The sequence below is a fragment of the Panthera onca genome, chromosome F2 (assembly GCF_046562875.1).
Source record: "Panthera onca isolate mPanOnc1 chromosome F2, mPanOnc1 haplotype 2, whole genome shotgun sequence".
NCBI classification, from domain to species: domain Eukaryota; kingdom Metazoa; phylum Chordata; class Mammalia; order Carnivora; family Felidae; genus Panthera; species Panthera onca.
Window position 1 is genome coordinate 72,936,797 of NC_138356.1, and position 18,962 is coordinate 72,955,758.

At 46.2% G+C, this 18,962-nt stretch overlaps 1 protein-coding gene across 3 annotated transcripts in view; it reads right to left on the reverse strand.

Moving 5' to 3' along the window:
* The window catches only part of ADCY8 (adenylate cyclase 8), a 222,353-nt gene that overhangs the window by 154,853 nt on the left and 48,538 nt on the right, over positions 1 to 18,962 (reverse strand). The gene's annotated exons all lie outside the window — the stretch shown is intronic.

Below are 18,962 nucleotides of genomic sequence, written 5' to 3' on the forward strand. Positions count from 1 at the left end.
TTAAGGGCAGCAGGGATCAGGGGAACAGGAAGGGATTTTATAGTCTCATCAATATTCAAAGATCCTTTCTAAGAGTCATCAGTCCAGGAGAAATAACATACACCCTAGAAATCCTCCTGAACACATGTTCGCAAATGTCGTACCACACATCCCTCTGCTTTTCCGTTACATACCAAAAACGCGTACATATTTGGCTCTATTGAACCGTTCAATTCAATTTCCTCCAATAAATGGTAACCATGCCTGGCATGTGCCAGGCTTGGAGGGTGTTAATCAGACTCTGGTCCCAAACAACGCATAGCCTGTGGGGAATCCAAGATGCGGGAACATCCCGATGGCTCGATTCAAAAAGCTCTGTCGCGGAAACCAGAAGCCCTCACTCTGGGAACACCGGTCATGATCTGGGGATGGTGAAGCAGGGATCCGTGGTACCCGTTCGTCAGGCACACCGCGAACATTTATTTCAGGTAAGCCTCACCACGGTCAGCGAGGTATGTCGGATTATTCCAGTTTCACAGATACGGAAACGGAGGCACATCAAGTTAACGTTCTTTGCCCAAGTTTTCACAGCTACCGAGGTGCAAAGCTGGGGCTCAAAACCAGGTCCGTCTGACTCCACTGTCCATGCAGCAACTAAGCTGCCTGTGAACACAGTCGGGATTTTCTCAGAAATAAATCTCCCACTGAAATTCTAACAAAGGACAAAATTAGAAGTCTCAGATAGACTTGCCCTTGGAGGACTCTCGGCTCTATTCCCCTCCATTCTGATAAATCCCTGTCCTACTACGGTAACTTCCAAATCTGTTGTAATAACATACTATCGTTGGTGACGAGGAGCTATGTTACAAAAGCTACCAACTATTGCTTCAATATGCCAAAAAGGCACACATCTCTTGGACAACTACCAATCTTGGTGTGGAAAAGACCTCCACATTGTTATTTCCCCCCGGAAATATTTGAACCCATTCAGCAGAACATGTACATTTTCAAACTGGCTTCCGTGTCTGACGACGGTAACCCCTTGGGTGTTTACAGTGGGGGGAAGGCTTAGGTTCTGAAAGTATAGTCGGCACAGAGCCCGACGTGGGGCTCGAACTCACAAACCGTGAGATGGTGACCTGAGCGGAAGTCAGACTTAAGTCTTAAGGATGACTTAAAGGATCCTCTTTAAGAAAAAGATTGCAAGAATTAACTCGACACGTGCCAGGACCCTTCGGAGGGCTTTGGAAGGACCTGTTAAGTGAGAGGTCCTGAGGCTTAAGTTTCATGAGCTTCACTAGAGCTGGCAAACAATCCTGCATTCTGAGCAGAGCAACTTTTATTATTGTAAATGCTGGAAGGTGCCCACAGCTTGGAGCAGCACCCCGCCCGTGGCTGCATGTGGACAGATAAAACAAATTACTGCCTACTTCAACTCTTAGCAGGCAGCTGTTCCCACAGATATCTATTTATAAGTGTGCCGTAATACATGCTTCCCAGGCTCTTTGAACGGTGAATTCTCTTTTTTCCCCACACGGTGAATTCTCTTTTTTCTCTCTCCCCAGAAAACGTTCATTCACTCAATACACATTTTTCAAAGTTTGGAGACACGATGAACAAGACTGATCAGATCCCTGCTACGACCAAATTACATACTAGGTGGAAACAAGGAGGCATATGCATTCACAATGTAATTTCACGTAGTTTTAAGTTCCACCGAGGAAAGAAAACTGGGCGGTGTGGTATAGAATATACCTGTGTGCGGAGAGTGTGGAGAGGGTCAATATCACTCAGGGAAGGCATCCTAATTAAGGATACATTTGTGCCGAAGCCCGAAGGACGAGAATCCAACACCGGGGATTCTGAGTTTCTAATTCAGTGGTTATGATTCTGGGGTCTATTTAATTAGCAATTGACAAGAGCTTTATAACACTCATTCGTGGAAATTTGTAAAGTATTGACTATGGGTTATCTTTTCACACTGATCCAAGAATATCGTATGTCAAATCTCACGGTTCATGGGTTCGAGCCCCGCGTCAGGCTCTGTGCTCAGAGCCTGGAGCCTGCTTTGGATTCTGTGTGTGTCTCTCTTTCCACCCCTCACCCACTCGCCTCTGTCTCTGTCTCTCAAAATAAATAAATGTTTAAAAAATAAAAAAGAACATCATGTGCCAATAGTGATTGGAGGAGCTCGAATTTGGAGGTAAAAGACCGATGAAACCTTAAAGAAGCCCCTTGAAGGCAGTATTATCAGGACATTAACCATCCTCCTCCAATACAACATTTAAACAATTTAAAAATAATCACTTATAGGGGCGCCTGGGTGGCTCAGTCGGTTGGGCGTCCGACAACGGCTCAGGTCATGATCTCACAGTTCGTGAGTTCGAGCCCCGCGTCGGGCTCTGTGCGGACAGCTCAGGGCCTGGATCCTGCTTCAGATTCTGTGTCTCCCTCTCTCTCTGCCCCTCCCCCGCTAACCGCTCTGTCTCTCTCGGCCTCTCAAAAATGAATAAACGTTAAAACAATTTAAAAAAAAACACTCACATCTGAAGTGCGGTTACAGTTAGAAGATCACCTTCCTGTGTACGAGCTCATTGAATGGGCACAAGAATCCTGCGAGGTAGGAATTATTAAAACAATTTTACAGGTGAAGAAACTCAGGCTCAGAGAAGTAACTGGCTTAAAGCCAACCTCTGTATTAATACAGGACAGCAAACTGCACATCCCTCTTCTGCTGCATCTAAAAAAGCACGGCTGTCAATGCCTGAGCTCCAAAAAAGAAACCGAGTCAGAGGCCAGAGGGCATGGTGGAGGCAATGTGGCAGGTGGCCCTTCCAACTGCTATCTCCACGAACTGTCTGGAGAAACTGTTCAGGGCAGGTATGGACATGTGGTCCCTGTGACCCCCTCCTCCGAGCCTATAACATCAATTGGCTGTTGATCTGAATCGTCACTTTTCACTTCGGTGTGTAATGATAAGCTGATGTCAATTTTCTGCTCATGAAAAAAAAAACGATTAAACACTTCTCATTTATATTTGAAATAACAGGAAGTATCATAACCAGCAAAGTTTACCTGGAAAACACAGGCAACGTTCATTCTTTAGTTCCCTCTAACTCTGGGCAAACACAAGCTACCCCCTGAACAGAAGGCGTAATTCAATTGCCTTTGATTTCCGCGGCTTTTCACACTGCAAACATCTGAGTCTGGTTCTGTCTCTACTTATTTAAAATCAATTCAGTCTCAGGGCACCTGGGTGGCTCAGTTGGTTAAATGTCTACTTTTGATTTCAGCTCAGTGGGATCGAGCCCTGCGTCAGGCTCTGCACAGAGCATGAAGTCTGCTTGAGAGTCTCTCTCTCTCTCTCTCTCTCTCTCTCTCTTTCTCCCTCTGCCCCTCTCTCTCGCTTGTGCGTGCTCTCTCTTTCTCTAAAAATAAATAAAATGAAAAAAATTTTTAAATCAATTCAGCTTCTGGTAGTCTGAGGATTTTGTTTTCTGTGCGAGACGTTGCCTTATGATTAAAACAAATGCTTTAGAAAGAGTCACAATTACGGGATGCCTGGGTGGCTCAGTCGATTAAGCATCCGATTTCAGCTCAAGTCATGATCTATTCATGGGTTCGAGCCCCACTTGGGGCTCTGTGCTGACAGCTCAGAGCCTGGAGCCTGCTTCCGATTCTGTCTCTCTCTCTCTCTCTGCCCCTTCCCCACTCGCACTTTGTCTCTCCCATGAATAAATAAACATAAAAAAAAATTTAAAAAGAAAGAGTAGTAATTACAATGACAACCCCACTGCCAACAACAGATCTTACTCAGCACTTAACTACGCGTCAAGCTTTATGATACACGATTCACCTCATTTCCTCCTTCGTCACAGCAACTCCCAAGACAGGTACATTTCTTGCTGCTATTTCACAGATGTGGAAACTGAGGCTTAGGAAGGTCAGATAGTTGTCCCAAGGGCACGGAGTGAGTCAGCAGCAGCACCTGAATGCCTACCCGGCTGTCCTGGTCCATGAGTGAGTGAGTTCTACGCACCAGGCTCTGAGCTATGGAGCCTCATCAGGGTTCATCCTTTTCTAGAGTGCCACAGACCATGTCGGGCTGACTCTCACCTCACGAGCTTTTCCGCCTCCTTGCATAATCTATTGTGGAATATCATCCGCTACTCATCTGCCCGTGCAAGGTGCTATGCGTGTGCTAAGGAGGGAGTTAATGGCAGGCATCGTGGTCTGTGCCGAGCAAAGCAGGGGATGAACTTCACGTCTGCCGTCCCTGCACTTGAGTGTACTTGACTGACAGACTGAAGACGATGGCAATACGATATTAATGGCATTAGGATAAAAGGTCGGTACAGGGCACCACCTGTCTTTTGGTGTCTCTCAAAGGGATATCAGGAGTATCGACGCGAACGACGAATTGTTTCGAGCTGTTGGAGACTTAGGAGGTATAAGATGAAGTATTTACATTCCTGTGATTATCAGACAAAAGAGGGGGTTTCCACCAACTTAAACTGCAGACTCTTGGACAGTAAGGAAGGAGGAAGAGGAGTTGATGGGGAAGAGCGGTGAAGAGGAAACACCATCAGTTGTAAACGGAATCTTCTGCGGAACTCTTCACCCAACTGCTTGAGGAGGAGAGGGAAAGGATTCTTCCATATTTGTCAGTGATACTCAAATCTGGGGGAAGGGCTTCATGGGCAACGCTCCTTCATTCGGTCATTATTGTATTTATTTGACACAATGCTACTACGTGTTTAAAACCAGGTTAGATATGAGGAGGGAAACCTGAGTCCTCCACTGATCAAGAGACTTGGATTCCAGGGAAGAGGTAGAAGACATGCCACCTGTCACTATGAGAGAATTTGCAAAGTACCAAGCCCACCAAACTCCAGCTAATTATGCGAAGTTCTACCTAAAAAAGAAATTCATCTTGTTTGATTCTTGACACCTAGTTCCGGACTTGGTCTACACTCCCTAATGCACTAACTTGATTAAAAGTGATGACACAGAGAGGGAGACACAGAATCCGAAGCAGGCTCTAAGCTCCGAGCTGTCGGCACAGAGCCCGACGCGGGGCCCAAACTCACGAGCAGGGAGAACTGCTGATCCCCCATGATGACACCCTTCTTACTAGTAGGACAGTTCTGGAGGGGGCTCTGGGAAAAAAGTCAATTGCGGTGGAATTTTGTTTGGCTTTTGGGGACTTAGTGGAGTCTCCAATAATGAAGAAATCAACCAAGTGTACTGGAAGGCCCCTGAATCAACGTGTGCCTGAAGCCTGTGAAGAATGGAACCCAGGTAGGTCAAAGCCGGGCCTGGAGAAGGACTATACACCTTGACGAGTGACCCCCTGAGGTCGTGATCAGTTTGGTGCATATGGTGGGTAGGTGAGCCTAAAGCTGGAGCCTTTGGAATAGTTGGGAGGATCCAGGATGCTTTTGCTGCGAGAAAAGCAAAGGTAATTTGCTTGAAACCCTACACTCTTCCTTGGTCCAGCCAGGCTCTCCCAATTGGAAGCAAGAGTCTTCATGGCGCGTTCACCGGAAGCTGGCAGCTTCACGGGCTGCTGCGTCTTCTGAGTACATCATTCTACGTTTTCCCTAAATTAAGAAAACTCATCTGATGTCCCCACATCTCTCCATTATTCTTACAGATCACGTCCCAGTCCCGCTGTGGCGAATGCACGCCGGTCCCAGATAGTCAGTAGCAGGAGGTGGCGTTATGGTTTTGATTGCCAAGACCAGTGCAAGCTGGGTTTCCTGTCATTCCACACTGAAAGTCTCCCGTGAGGAAGAGAGGGCCAGGGCCCTCCCGGCTGAGGAAACAGTTCACATTGAGGCACGGGGTTGTGAGCCGCACGGTACGTTGAGGAGATTTTACGAATTCACAAAGAGTAATAGTTGGTATATGCGTGCACTCTGGAACAGGACTGTCGAGGTCCAAATACTAGCTCTGGAACTTACTACCTATTATGTAACTTGTTTCCCATAGGTAATCGCTGCTCTGATAATTAAACAAAGTAATGCAGTGGACCTGGTTTTTAAAAAAAATTTTAATGTTTATTTATTTCTGAGACAGAGAGAGAAACACAGAGCACAAATAGGGGAAGGGAAGAGAGAGAGGGAGATACAGAATCCGAAGCAGGCTCCAGGCTCTGAGCTGTCAGCACAGACCCGGATGCAGGGCTCGAACTCATGAACTGTGAGATCATGACCTGAGCTGAAGTCGGACGCTTAACCGACTGAGCCACCCAGGTGCCCCGACCTCCAAAATCTTAACTTAGTACTGAAGCCCACTGTTGACTGGAAGCCTCACTGATAACATAAACAGTCGATTAGCACATATTTTGTGTTATATATATTATGTGCTGTATTCCTACAATAAAGTAACCTAAAGAAAACGTTAAGAAAATCATAAGGAAGGGAAAATGCATATACAGTACTGTACCGAACTTATGGAAAAAAAAATCTGTGTAAAAGTAGACCCACCTGTGTTGTTCAAGGGTCACCTACATACATAAAGAGGTTTGGGGAGCCTGGGTGGCTCAGTTGGCTAAGCCTCTGACTTCGGCTCTGGTCATGATCTTGCGGTTTGTGAGTTTGAGCCCCACATCAGGCTCTGTGCTGACAGCTCGGAGCCTGGAGCCTGCTTCGGATGCTGGGTCTCCCTTTCTGGCCCTCCCCTGCTTGTGCTCTCTCTCTCTCTCTCTTTCAAACTAATAAACATAAAAAAAAAATAAAAAAGAAATAAAGAGCATCATAATACAGCATCCTAGCACCCAGTCAATGCTCCATAAGGGCTAGTTGTTGTTAATTCTATCCAGGAAATGTTTACGGTGGAGAGAGAAGTAAGAAATGCACTGGATTCTAAGAGCATGGACATTTGTCCTGGATTCCTAATTACCACACCACCAAGTGGCTTAAAACAGTAGCCATTTACTCTCTCCCGGTTCTGGAGGTTCAGGAGTCTGGAATCAAGGCGCGGGCAGGCTGGTTCCTTCCGAGGGCTCTCAGGGAGAAACCGCCCCATGCCCTTCTCCCGGCTTCTGGTGCCCACCAGCAGTCTTGGTGTTCCTTGTCTTGTGCATCTCTCCAAGCTCAACTCCAAATGGGACTCGTAGATCTGTCAACGCCAATCGCTGCCTTCTAAAGTACTGCTCTCAAATTAGATGTGCACGAGACATTTGCAACAGACTCGAAACAAACACAGACAATTCTAGAATGGCTCTGTACTCAGACTGCTCTAAAAGTATTCTTTTTTTTAAGAGAGAGAGAGAGCGCGAACACATGTGATAGAAGGAGAAAGAAAGACTCCCAAGCAGCCTCCGTGTTAAGCACAGAGTCTGACATGGGGCTCGGTCTTGTGTCACACCCGAAGATCGTGGCCTGAGCTAAAATCAAGAGTTGGATGCTTAACCAACTGAGCCACCCAGGCGTCCCCTGCTCTAAAAGTATTCTTAAATGATCTGTCCTCTTTTATGGCCAATCCATTGTGGCTGCAAAACAGAGAAGACAGAATTCCCGTCAGGGGATCCATACTCAAATCCAGCTAAAATAAGCTATTCTCGGCATGAATCATTTTTTTAGAAAGTTATTTTGGGGGCGCCTGGGTGGTTCAGTCCATTAAGGGTCTGACTCTTGATTTCCACTCAGGTCACGATCTCATGGTTGTGGGATCAAGCCCCGAGTCGGGCTCTATGCTAAGTGTGGAGCCTGCCTGAGAGGCTCCTTCTCTCTCTCTGCCCCTCCCCCGCTTGCACGGGTACGCTCTCTCTAAAAAAATTTTAAACAATAATATTTAAAAGTAAAAACGCTTATTTCATCTTCCCCTGCTCCGTCCTACTCCCGCTTTTGAGACGCGCCTTCAACTGTATCGACGCAACAGAACGTGTCCTGCCTTCGGCACTTGATAGTGGACTGTGTCTGGTTTCCGGCGAGCATTTTTTTCGTCAAAATTCCGGGACAGGTTTGGGAGACAAAAGGGACCCTTGTGACTCTCTGGCTCCTCCTTAGCTTCTCCAGGCTGGATCAGAGGTATTGAGAGCAGCGGTGGTGACTGAGTCCTCTTATCTGAACTGCCTTGGGAAATGTTAACTTTGTGCAAATGAGCGCAGAGGGCTGGCCTCTCTTTGAATAGCGGGAGCACTATTTATGTATTTATTTATTTATAATTTATTGCCAAATGGTTTTCCATACAACGCCCAGTGCTCATCCCAACAGGTGCCCTCCTCCATGCCCATCACCCACTTTCCCCTCCTTCCCACCCCCCCCATCAACCCTCAGATTGTTCTCACTCAGTACTTAAGAGTCTCTTATGGTTTGCCTCCCTCCCTTTCTGTAACTTTTCTTTTCCCCCCCTTCCCCTCCCCCATGGAGTTCTGTTAAGTTTCTCAGGATCCACATATGAGTGAAAACATATGGTATCTGCTTTTCTCTGCCTGACTTATTTCACTTAGCATGACACTCTCCAGTTCCATCCATGTTGGATGACCAGCTTTCATTCTTTCTCATTGCCAAGTAGTATTCCATCGAATATATATAAACCACATCTTCTTTATCCATTCGTCGGTTGATGGATATTTAGGCTCTTTCCATAATTTGGCTATTGTTGAAAGTGCTGCTATAAACGGGGGGCGCATTTAAAATTAGTGCTGCCAGAGCACCCGGGTGGCTCAGTCAGTTAAGTGTCTGACTTCGGCTCAGGTCATGATCTTCCAGCACTCGGGCTGGGGTTCGAGTCCTGCCACTGGGCTCTGTGCTGGCAGCTCAGAGTCTGAAGCCTGCTTCAGATTCTGTGTCCCCCTCTCTCTGCCCCCTCCCCGCTCCCGCACACGCTCTCTCTCAGAAATAAATAAATGCTAAAAAAATAATAATAAAATAAAATTAAATTAAATTAGTACTGCCCAGGGATGGCACATATGAATAAGAACACGAACGAACAGCAAGGAGAGAAATCCTACAGTTTAGAATCAGAGCCAGAGTGCGTTCTGCTACTAAGTTCAGGGCATGACCCAGAGGGTCCGATAGTTCGAGGGCCAAGTCTGACATCCAACTTTCACCTCTATGCTCGATTTCCTCGAAGCAACCTTGAAATACAGGGATCATCATTTTGGACGGGTGGAAGATCCAAACTTCAGAGAGTTTAACCGATGCCCCCAAGGTCACCCAGATACGGAGCGGGAGCTAGCAATCGAATGCAAGTTCATTCTTGAGAGCTCACCCTCTGTCCGCCACGTCACAAAATGCAAATAATGTACCGAAAAGACCACAAAGAAGCCGGCAGCCAGATGGACTGTAAGACTTGCGGTTCCGCCCACAGGAGGCAAACACAACCCCTTGAGTGAAGTCAGCTATTCTCGAGAGGCAAGGCCATTAACGCTGGTGTCCGTTCGCTGCTCAGAATCTTACCAACGCTTAGAGGGAATCGTCCTACTAAGCGTGATACCAGAGTCTAAAAAACCCGTGCTGACTAATAAGCTCTGAGTGCCAGTCATATTTCATGACTGGGAGGAGCACAGGGAGCTTCCTAGAGGGGATGTCTGGGCGTCAGCTCGGGGTGTCGGGGAGATTTTCACCGAAATAGCCCTAACATTTGTGGAGTTATTTATGGTTGAAATGACACTGAAAAATCAGGCATTAATGCTAGTTGTCTCTCAGAACACCCCCATGGGTTAGGGCAGGAATTACTTGTAATTGAGAGATGAGAAAGCTTGCACACAAAAGGGTTCAACAACTTGCACGGTCACATAATTGACATGGAAGGAGCATCTAGGGCAGCCGCGTCGAGTAGAAACATCATGTGAGCCACATTTAAACTCCCCAGTGCACGCGTTTTACTTTATTGTACGTTATTTTATTATTTTTTCAATGTTTATTGATTTTTGAGAGAGAGAGAGAGAGAGAGACAGAGCACGAGCGAGGGTGAGGGAGGGGCAGAGAGAGAGGGAGACACAGAATTGGAAACAGGCTCCACGCTCCCAGCTGTCAGCACAGAGCCCAAGGTGGGGCTCAAACCCAAGGACCTTGAGATCATGACCTGAACCGAAGTCAGACGCTCAACCGACTGAGATACCCAGGTGCCCCTAAAAATCCCCAGTGTGCACATTTTAAAAAGCAGAAAGAAACAGTTGAAATGCATGTCAATAGTATATTCTATTTAATCAAATATAGACCAAATATCATTCTGATACGTAATCAGTATGTGACCAACACGTTAAAAGTTATTAAGGAGAGGGGTGCCTGGGTGGCTCAGTTGGGTAAGCGTCTGACTTCAGATCAGTTCGTGATCTTACAGTTGGGGAGTTTGAACCCCACGTCGGGCTCTGTGCTGACAGCTCAGAGTTTGGAGCCTGCTTCACGTTCTCTGTCTCCCTCTCTCTCTGCCCCTTCCCCTGCTCACACTTTTGTCTCCCCCTTTCTCAAAAAGAAAGTCTTTCTCAAAAAGACTCCTTGTCTTTCTAGTTCTACTAAACTGCTTCACAAATACAAATGGCGAGGGATGGCAGCAAAGGGAGCGATAGGAACATGGAATTCAGGGTCTTAGCAGGACACAACTGGTCACTCAAAAAGGGTAACAAAGAGACTTTAATGAGGGGCCCCTGAGTGGCTCAGTCGGTTAGGCGACCAGCTTTGGCTCAGGTCACAATCTCACGGTTTGTGAGTTCCAGCCTCACGTCGGGCTCTGTCCTGACAGCTCGGAGCCTGGAGCGGCTTCGGGTCCTACGTCGCCCTCTCTTCCCTCCCCTCCTTGCGCTCTCTCTTGCTCTCGAAAATAAACAAACAAAAAATTAAAATAAAAAAAAAGAAGAGACTTTAACGAAAAGTTAAGGAAGCTGACAATGGATGGTGAGATGCAAGATAGCCAAAGACTAGGAACAGTGAATCTGCAAGTACCCTTGGAACCTGGCAAATCCTGTAGCTGGAGGAGAGGCCTACCTGATAGAAGCTGTGGCCTTTGGTAGAGAAATGTTAAGCACTGGCGTTCCACAGCTCAGCCTGGTAGGTGACGGGGAGATAAAACCATTGACCTCTTGGTCCTCCCATCTACTGGTCTCCATTCTGTGGCTCCCACTGGCCAAACCCAACCAGAAACTAGATGGTAATGAGCCTGTGGATGCTTCCCTAACGGTCAGCCTGCAGGGGCACTGATGAAAAAGAAGGGTAGAGGTCGGATCAGGAGGGTGATCAGGAGACATCCAGCAAAAAATCAAAGGCACAGAAGGGTGGGCGCGTTTGCTGGTCTGGGTGGAGTACGAGAATGGAGGTAGCAAGTGAAGCAATTGAAAGGTTAGGCTGAACCAGGCAGAGGATGGGCCGTAACGCCGGGTGAGTGAGATTGGGCCATACTCTATGGGCAGTAGCAATCCACGGGAGGATTTAGTGTAAAGTCTTATATAACCAAAATGGGGCACTAAGATGATGATCATGACAGGTGTTACACTGGGTAGGGTTCTGAGATGTGAATTAGTTACGTGCCTCACCCCTCCGATGAACCTACCGAGAAACACCCGTAAGAGGTGAACAGGAATCAAGAGAGACACTGTATTACTGGCAAAGGGATGGGGACTGTGGGTCCGAAGGAGAGCCTCAGGGTGGAGTGACTACAGGGGGCTAGACCAGCTCCCAGTAGTTAGAAACTGGTTAGCACCCATTAGGAAGCTAACCTGTGTGGGAGGGCTTCAACGGTATCCGAGGAAGAGGTACAGGGACAGTGAGTACATATATGGCGGAGACAGCATTAACGGGCATTAGCACCACAGTCGATGTGGACAGATCAGGTCAAAAAAATGTGTATGACGGAAGAAAGTGCATTCGGGGGAGATGAGAGGATCCTGAACAGGCTGAGCCAATGATACCAGGCGGCCATGCAGATGAAGCTGCCCAGCAGGAACGGATAACGAGCATCTGGAACCGGGAAAAGAACACGGTGTTAGAGATATGGACATGGAACAATCCAGAAGTGATGGGCGAAGCCGCGCTAAATCACCACAAGAGACACAAGAGACAAAAATGGTGATTTAATAGTTATTTAAATCCAATCAAAAGTCGGGACCAACGGTTACGTCCTCCCCCCATTTCACAAAAGTCCTATGTGGTTCGTGGTTTCTGGACGGCACAGCTTTGGAATATTTCCGGCATCGCAGGAACTGGACAAGCACACAGTTGCAGAGCATTATATCCTGGGGGAAGACGGTGACTGGGATACCATTTTGCTTTTTATCCCCAAAATACCCGAGGGAAGTGGCAGTGAAACCGTGAAAAGGAATGCAATGACGCTGTGACAGAAAGGGAGCATGGAGGTGGAGAAACTTCCAAGATGAGCTGGAAACAACAAAGATGAGTTGACGTGAAACTTATTTATTTATGTGTTTTAAATGTGAAGTCATGTATGAGAACGAATAACAGAAGGAGAAGCTGGCCGGGAAGATGCACAAACAGGAAGATTTTACGTGTCAAGGACAGACTGGGCTCCTGGTTTTGGAGGACAGGGGCCCTGGAAACCATAGCACAGGAGGAGAGTATTTCCCCGATCTATTTATTCACAAGTATTTTTGCTTGAAAGACTACTGCGAAAACACAATGACAGCATTCATTATGACGTTCATTGTCTCTGCTTTTCTTCCCAGCTCGGGCTTCTCCCCTTCTGGATCCAGAGCTATTGTGAAACACACAATGAGATACATATCCGATCTTCGGGGAGCTCACGGTGTAGAAGGAAACATAAAGCAAGGACATGGCCGAATGTAGAAAGAGATTAATGCCATAAAGAAATGCACAAATGAAACACTCACGGAGGTCACAGGTGGGGAGAACAGAGAAGGTCTTTGTGGAAGAGGTGACATTTGAGCGGAGCTTTGAAGAGTGGATGAGGTTTATGGATGAAAGATGAAAGGAGTGTTGTACCAGGTAGGGGGAAAACAGAAGCAAAGGCATGAGCTTAGTAAGGCAATAAGAATGTTGAGGAGACCAAGAATATTCTCATATCATCTAGACAATAGTTAATATGTATTAATGACAGATAAGGATAAACATGACAGATGCTACGTGGGTGGTCTTCAACGTAAAAGATGGAAAATAGTAGAAAAATGGACGATAAGAGACTCAAGATGTTTTTTGGAATATAATGAGAAGACAACAAGTTGGAGCAGAAAATCCAAATATTCTGAGATTCTGCCATTTTCAGGTCAACCTTGATTCTTCCTTGAATAAATGGGCGAATACATGAATGGATGACAAGGCTCTGCCTTAACAGTTACCTGTAATTTTAGAAAAAACTAAAGGGGGGGGGGCGCCTGGGTGGCTCAGTTGGTTGAGCATCCGACTCTTGATTTCAGTTCAGGTCGTGATCTCAGAGTCATGGGATCAAGCCTCGTGCTGGGCTCTGCACTGAGCATGGAGACTGCTTAGGATGCTCTCTCTCTCCCTCTCTCTCTCTCTCTCCCCCTCTGCCATTCTCTCCTGCTTGTGCTCTCTTTCCAAGAAATATATATAATTCCCTCGATTCTGTAGGGCACTAATATAAATCAAGCTAACCAACCCAGAACTCAATAGGAAACCTAACTTTCTCACTATTGTCCGAATCACTAGCTTCCACCAATGTTGTCTAGCAAAGATTATTTAAGTTAAACAGAATTGTTTTAACATAGCTAAAACATCTGCTGCATTTAAGAATAATCTTCCTGCTGTTACAACATATGGCATCATCAGAAACTTTATTTCACTGCCCCCAGAGCTTTGGAGACACCTCGAAATGCCACGATTACCATAGGCAATTTTCAGCAATTCTCAGACTAAAAGAAAAGCAATTAATTCATTTTAATATTTAAAATAAACAGAGGCCATTGGATCATTTGGGAGGAGCAGTGGGATCACAGTAACTACAGTGATTAGAATGCAGTTCCCCAAAGACAGACATCTTAAGATTCAGCTTCTAGATGGAAAATTCCCCTAACAGGTTTGTACCAGACATGTGCTCAGTCTGTCCCAGTCTATTCCTGAATTGGATAAGAGCCCTCCCCATGCCGTTTTGATAGGGGGTCACAAAGGGCAGAGACCCCTTCACTTTTACATAGGAGAAGTATCACAACATGACCCTCGTGTAGGCAGAAGTCAGGCCCGGGGGCCAAAGTTTGAATTCAATACAAATCAGTTAACCAGACATTAATCAGAAGATCTTTTATTCCAGCCATTGTGCTGGATAAATGCCAGAGAACCAGATGAATTAGAAAGAGCAGACATCTTTAAGTAGCCCTTATTGGCTGTAGAGGACAGAGGGAACACAGACTAGTCCATGGCATCAGGTGCGACAGGCTCTATAGCAGAGTTAACTTTAAGGAAGGCTGGAACCCTACAAAGCTGCAAAAAGCATTTCCACTCAACTCGGAAAGAGGAAACCAAGCCTCGTGGAGGAAGGATCCCAGAATTGTCTGGGTGGAGACGTTAGGAGGGACGTGGGCTTTCCAGGCTGAGAGAACCGGACAGCACAGGACAGTCGAACAGCAGTTCCGGGGGATGACGGTCGGTCATCCAGTATCGTGAGAGTGGAGAATCTGGGAGAGAGGATGGGGGCTGGAAGGTGGGCCATGTGTGGGGGTTCGGATTTTGTCTTGGCGGGAACATGGCCACTGAAGGGTTTTCCCGCAGAGAGAAGAGTGACATCAATGGCATTATCATCATAGCATCGTGTCTTCCGTATGGCTTGAGCACACCCTCTGCCTTGGGCTAAGAACTGTTCCTCCTTAATCCGCACCACAACTCTTGGAGGAAGGCAGAATCATCATGCTCATCTCATACCCACAAAATCAAGGTCTCTAGGAGGAATAGTGTGCCTGCGTTTGCAGAGCCAGGAAGCACAGAAAGTAGGACTGGAATCCAGATCTTGCAGACATTGAAGGTTTGGCTCTAAAGCACTAGCCTCTCCAGGCTTCTCGACCAGACCGGGCTTTTGGAAAGGAGAACAGATTAGAGAAACAGAAGCTGGAGACCAAGAGACCCAGAGATGTTTAGTATGCGCCATGCAGGTGACGACTGGGGATAAAATTACCTTTTATTTGTTTCTTTTTAGAGTTTACTTATTTACTTGAGAGAGGGGGGAGAGCATGTATGAGAGATGTAGGGCAGAGAGAGAGAGAGAGAGGGAGAGAATCCCAGGCAGGTGCCACACTGTCAGTGCAGAGCCTTACGTGGGGCTCAATCTCACAGAGCGTGAGATCATGACCTGAGCCGAAATCGAGTCGGCCGCTTAACCAACTGAGCCACCCAGGTGCCCCCGAATTAATTTTTTTAAAAAGGCAATGCCCTTGCCTGACCAAAGGAAAAAGTCGATATGTCCTCAACCTCTTGATATCAATCATCTAAATGAAACATGTCAACATTCGGACCCATTCAGTACCTTCTTCTGTCTGGCATTGTGCCAGCCGCCATGGGAGGGAAAGGTGGTAAGAGCCACCTTCAAGAAGCTTTGTTAAAAATCTCGGTTGTAGAGACTTTGAGCACAAAGTGTTAACATTTGCTCGTCTCTCCTGCCTGCTTGCTCTTGACCATGGAACCACCCATGCAACCTCAGGTTATCCAAGGAAAGAGCCTCTTTTTCCCCTGACCTCAGGCATCATCATGCCATGGGACCCGCCAAGCAAGCGACGGCAGGGCTCGTGTGCCGTTTATTCTCTAGCTGATGCTGGGCAATTTTTCTTTGGAAAAATTATTCGAAACCACTATTAACCATTGACAATTTCAGTCACTTTATAACCGTGTCCTCCACGCTGGTTTTCAGGCACTGCTAGGTGGGCTGTATGGACGAATGAGCCACGGGTGAGTTTTAAGGAGCTCCCAGATACCCTGCCAAACAGGCATGCGATGATCAAGGTCCAGTGTGGCATGGTGTAATAAAGATGTGCAGTAGACCTTCTTCATTTTGGTATGCATACCACATAGTTAACACTCAATAAATATATATTGAATGTCAAAGTGAGCGGAAGAGTTTGCCATTGAAGGAAGTACATAACTTTGCTAGGGGCCGTCAGAGAAAACCTACGTTCCCATGTTGCTGTCCTTCATCACATCATATGCATCACATCATCAGTATCTTTGCTAATTCTTTCTCCCCCCTCTTCCAATAATGAAAGTTCTACTCATCCTCCAGGCCCAAACCAGAGGACAGACGGAGACTTATTTGTCTCTGTAACCCCACCACGAGTGGATGAATGGATGGACGAGTGCGTAAGTGAATAATGGGCGTAGGTCATCATGGAGTGCTTCTAATTGTCCGAACAAACTGCGTCCTCCCTTCTTTTAGGTTGTTTGTGTTGATGGGCCCTTACGTGGCACTCTTCACTGCTTCTCCGCCAAGCTAAATCCTACTCACAGGTCAACTCAGGCACCGTGTCTTGTAGGTAGCCTTCCATCAGCTTGCTTCCAGGTTTGGCCCATACATTAATGCCATAGGCATTTGTGCAGCCACCCCTTTCCAAACCCAGTAAACTCTGTAAGACCTGGAACCAGCTGTTAGTCACTGTTATGTTCCCAATGTTCAGCAAAGTTCATGGCACATAACAGATCCTCAATAAATGAATTAATTCGTGATTGAACAAATTAAGTCATTTGACGATTTCCTTTGTATCCTACCATGAGATAAAGCCAGTTCTCGAAGAATCCCACAGAGCTTGAACATTTCTGTGGAATAAGGCCCCTTGATTCTGCATTTGTAAGTACAAAAAAATGAAATTTAGTCTCCTTTGGGATCACTTCCCAAGGAAAAAGGATCTGCTGTCACTGAGGCTCTTTCAGGGTCTGCTTTGCAGGGTATAGAATTTCTAACAGTTATGGTATTGCAATTAGCTCTGATAAGAGGTAAATGGGGTTGGATTCGTTAATGACACAAGATATTTTAACAGATATGGAGCCTAATGCTGAGTTCTGGTTGCTATGAACGTGAGGCAAACCACGATCCTGATTTCCTTCCCAATGAGTAACTTACACTTGGGGTTTCAACGGAGACGAGCCAATCCATAATATGTTCTCACAGGAGTCCCTCCCGGGATTGAGCTACGCTGGCTGACTCATGAATCATTATGCACAATCATGCAAACTCCTCACTGAGCTGCAAGGGCACGACACACAGTACTTCTCATTAAGCTGCCTCTTCAGGAAGAGTGTTATTAGTCCCATGCCACAGATGGAGCAACCAAAGCTCTGAGCTTGCTGGGCCTCACTAAGATAGTAAGTCATTCAGCAAAGATGTCCAATCCTGAACAGTCTCATTTGAAAGGCTTCTCTGCCTCTCTACCACCGGGGAAGTTCTCAGGGATAATGGGCACCTGAAGCAGAGACCAAATGGAAAGTAATTTTATCACTGAGTGAAACAGAGTCAGCTGTCTTAGCTACTACCACGGGGGTGAAGGGAATGGTCAATATACCGGAAACACATTATCATAATTGTGAGCCCAGGGCTATACCAAACCTACAGCGTAGTTTGCTGTATATTTAGAACGAAGAGTATTCCACCGAAAGACAGTCTTTTCTTATAAAGAGGCCGACTTATAATTTTGTATTGATGCATACACATGATCTCACTTGAGGCAAACATAAAGCTGGAAAGAAAGCCATTGCCTCATGTTTGGACGAGGAACAAAGACAAGAACTCACTGGCTCCAGTGGCCCAACCAGGTGTTAGGACAGCTAATGCATGAACTCTAGTCACTGCTCCCTATCTTCCAGCTGTCACGGGTTCTCGCCTCTGTATACTGTTCTTTCCTTCGTCCTTCCACCAGCTTAAAAAAAATAAAGATTATGAAAGACGAAGGAAGGTCCCTCTGCCATGTGAGATGACTAGATGACAGTGACTCCAGGGCACTCAACCTGAAGGAAGGGAGACGGAAGAAAAGTCTTAGGGGTATGATAAAGCAGCCCTTTCTTGCCTCCCATACTTCGTAAACATTAAACAAAAGCCTGAGCTTCCCAGACAACTCACCCCCAACTGCAGCTCTGGTTGCAAGAGAACACCAACAACAGTCGAATAAATTATTAATACGGCAGCATTCTCTGAATTGGCTCGCGTCCCATGGAAAGAGGGACGGGCCAGTCTGGCGGGTGCTCTGCTCTGCAGCGGAACACGACACATCGTCCCGGAAGATACCCGTGTTTATTGCACAAGGTTGATTTCAAGCTATTTTTCTGGATTATTTTATAAGGACATTCAGGACCGTTATAATCAATCTATTATGAAGTTGCATGACGGCTCTAGACATTAATTTGAGAAACTTGATGCTGATATTCCGCATCCTATGAAGTCCACGGAGGGCCTGGAAATTTGGTAGTTTCCTCTGTGCCCCTGGCAATGGCATGTGGCAGTGGGACTTGAGTTTGGGGCAGTTGCACCTGCCTACCTGCCTCACTGAAGGTCGCCCAGACGTGGCTCCCGTCACTTCAAAGATCCATGTTTTTACTGATGATCTGACCAAATTAAGAGGAAGAAAATGTGGTGCTTTTTGGGGGCAGCTACTCTCTTTATAATTTCTCAAACTATTATCGCGTAAAGCTTAATATAACATGTGCGTATCCACAGACGTAACATTTCTGAAAGAGAGCCTAAGACGAGAGAACTAATACATCTGTTGCACCCAGAACTCCCAAGAGCAAATAAACTTAGATTATATGCTGGTTCTATAACCGATTTTCCACACATTCCTGTTATTCCTCTTTGAAAACGGCTTTCAGAGGCAAAGATGTGCACGAATTTTGAAGAGGGTATGAATAATTTTCCCGGGGCAAATCTTTATTTTTTGAAAGCTAATTCATCCGGCGGGATATATATATGTATATATATTCAAAGCCAATATATATTTGAATTATATAATTCAACGCCAAAACTACTTTTTAAATCCTTATAACATCCATCCAATCAGAAGGTCTACGAAACTGAATTTCAGTCTCTTCAAACTGGAAACTCATGGCCCCGAACCCAACCCCACCTGCTTTCCCTGC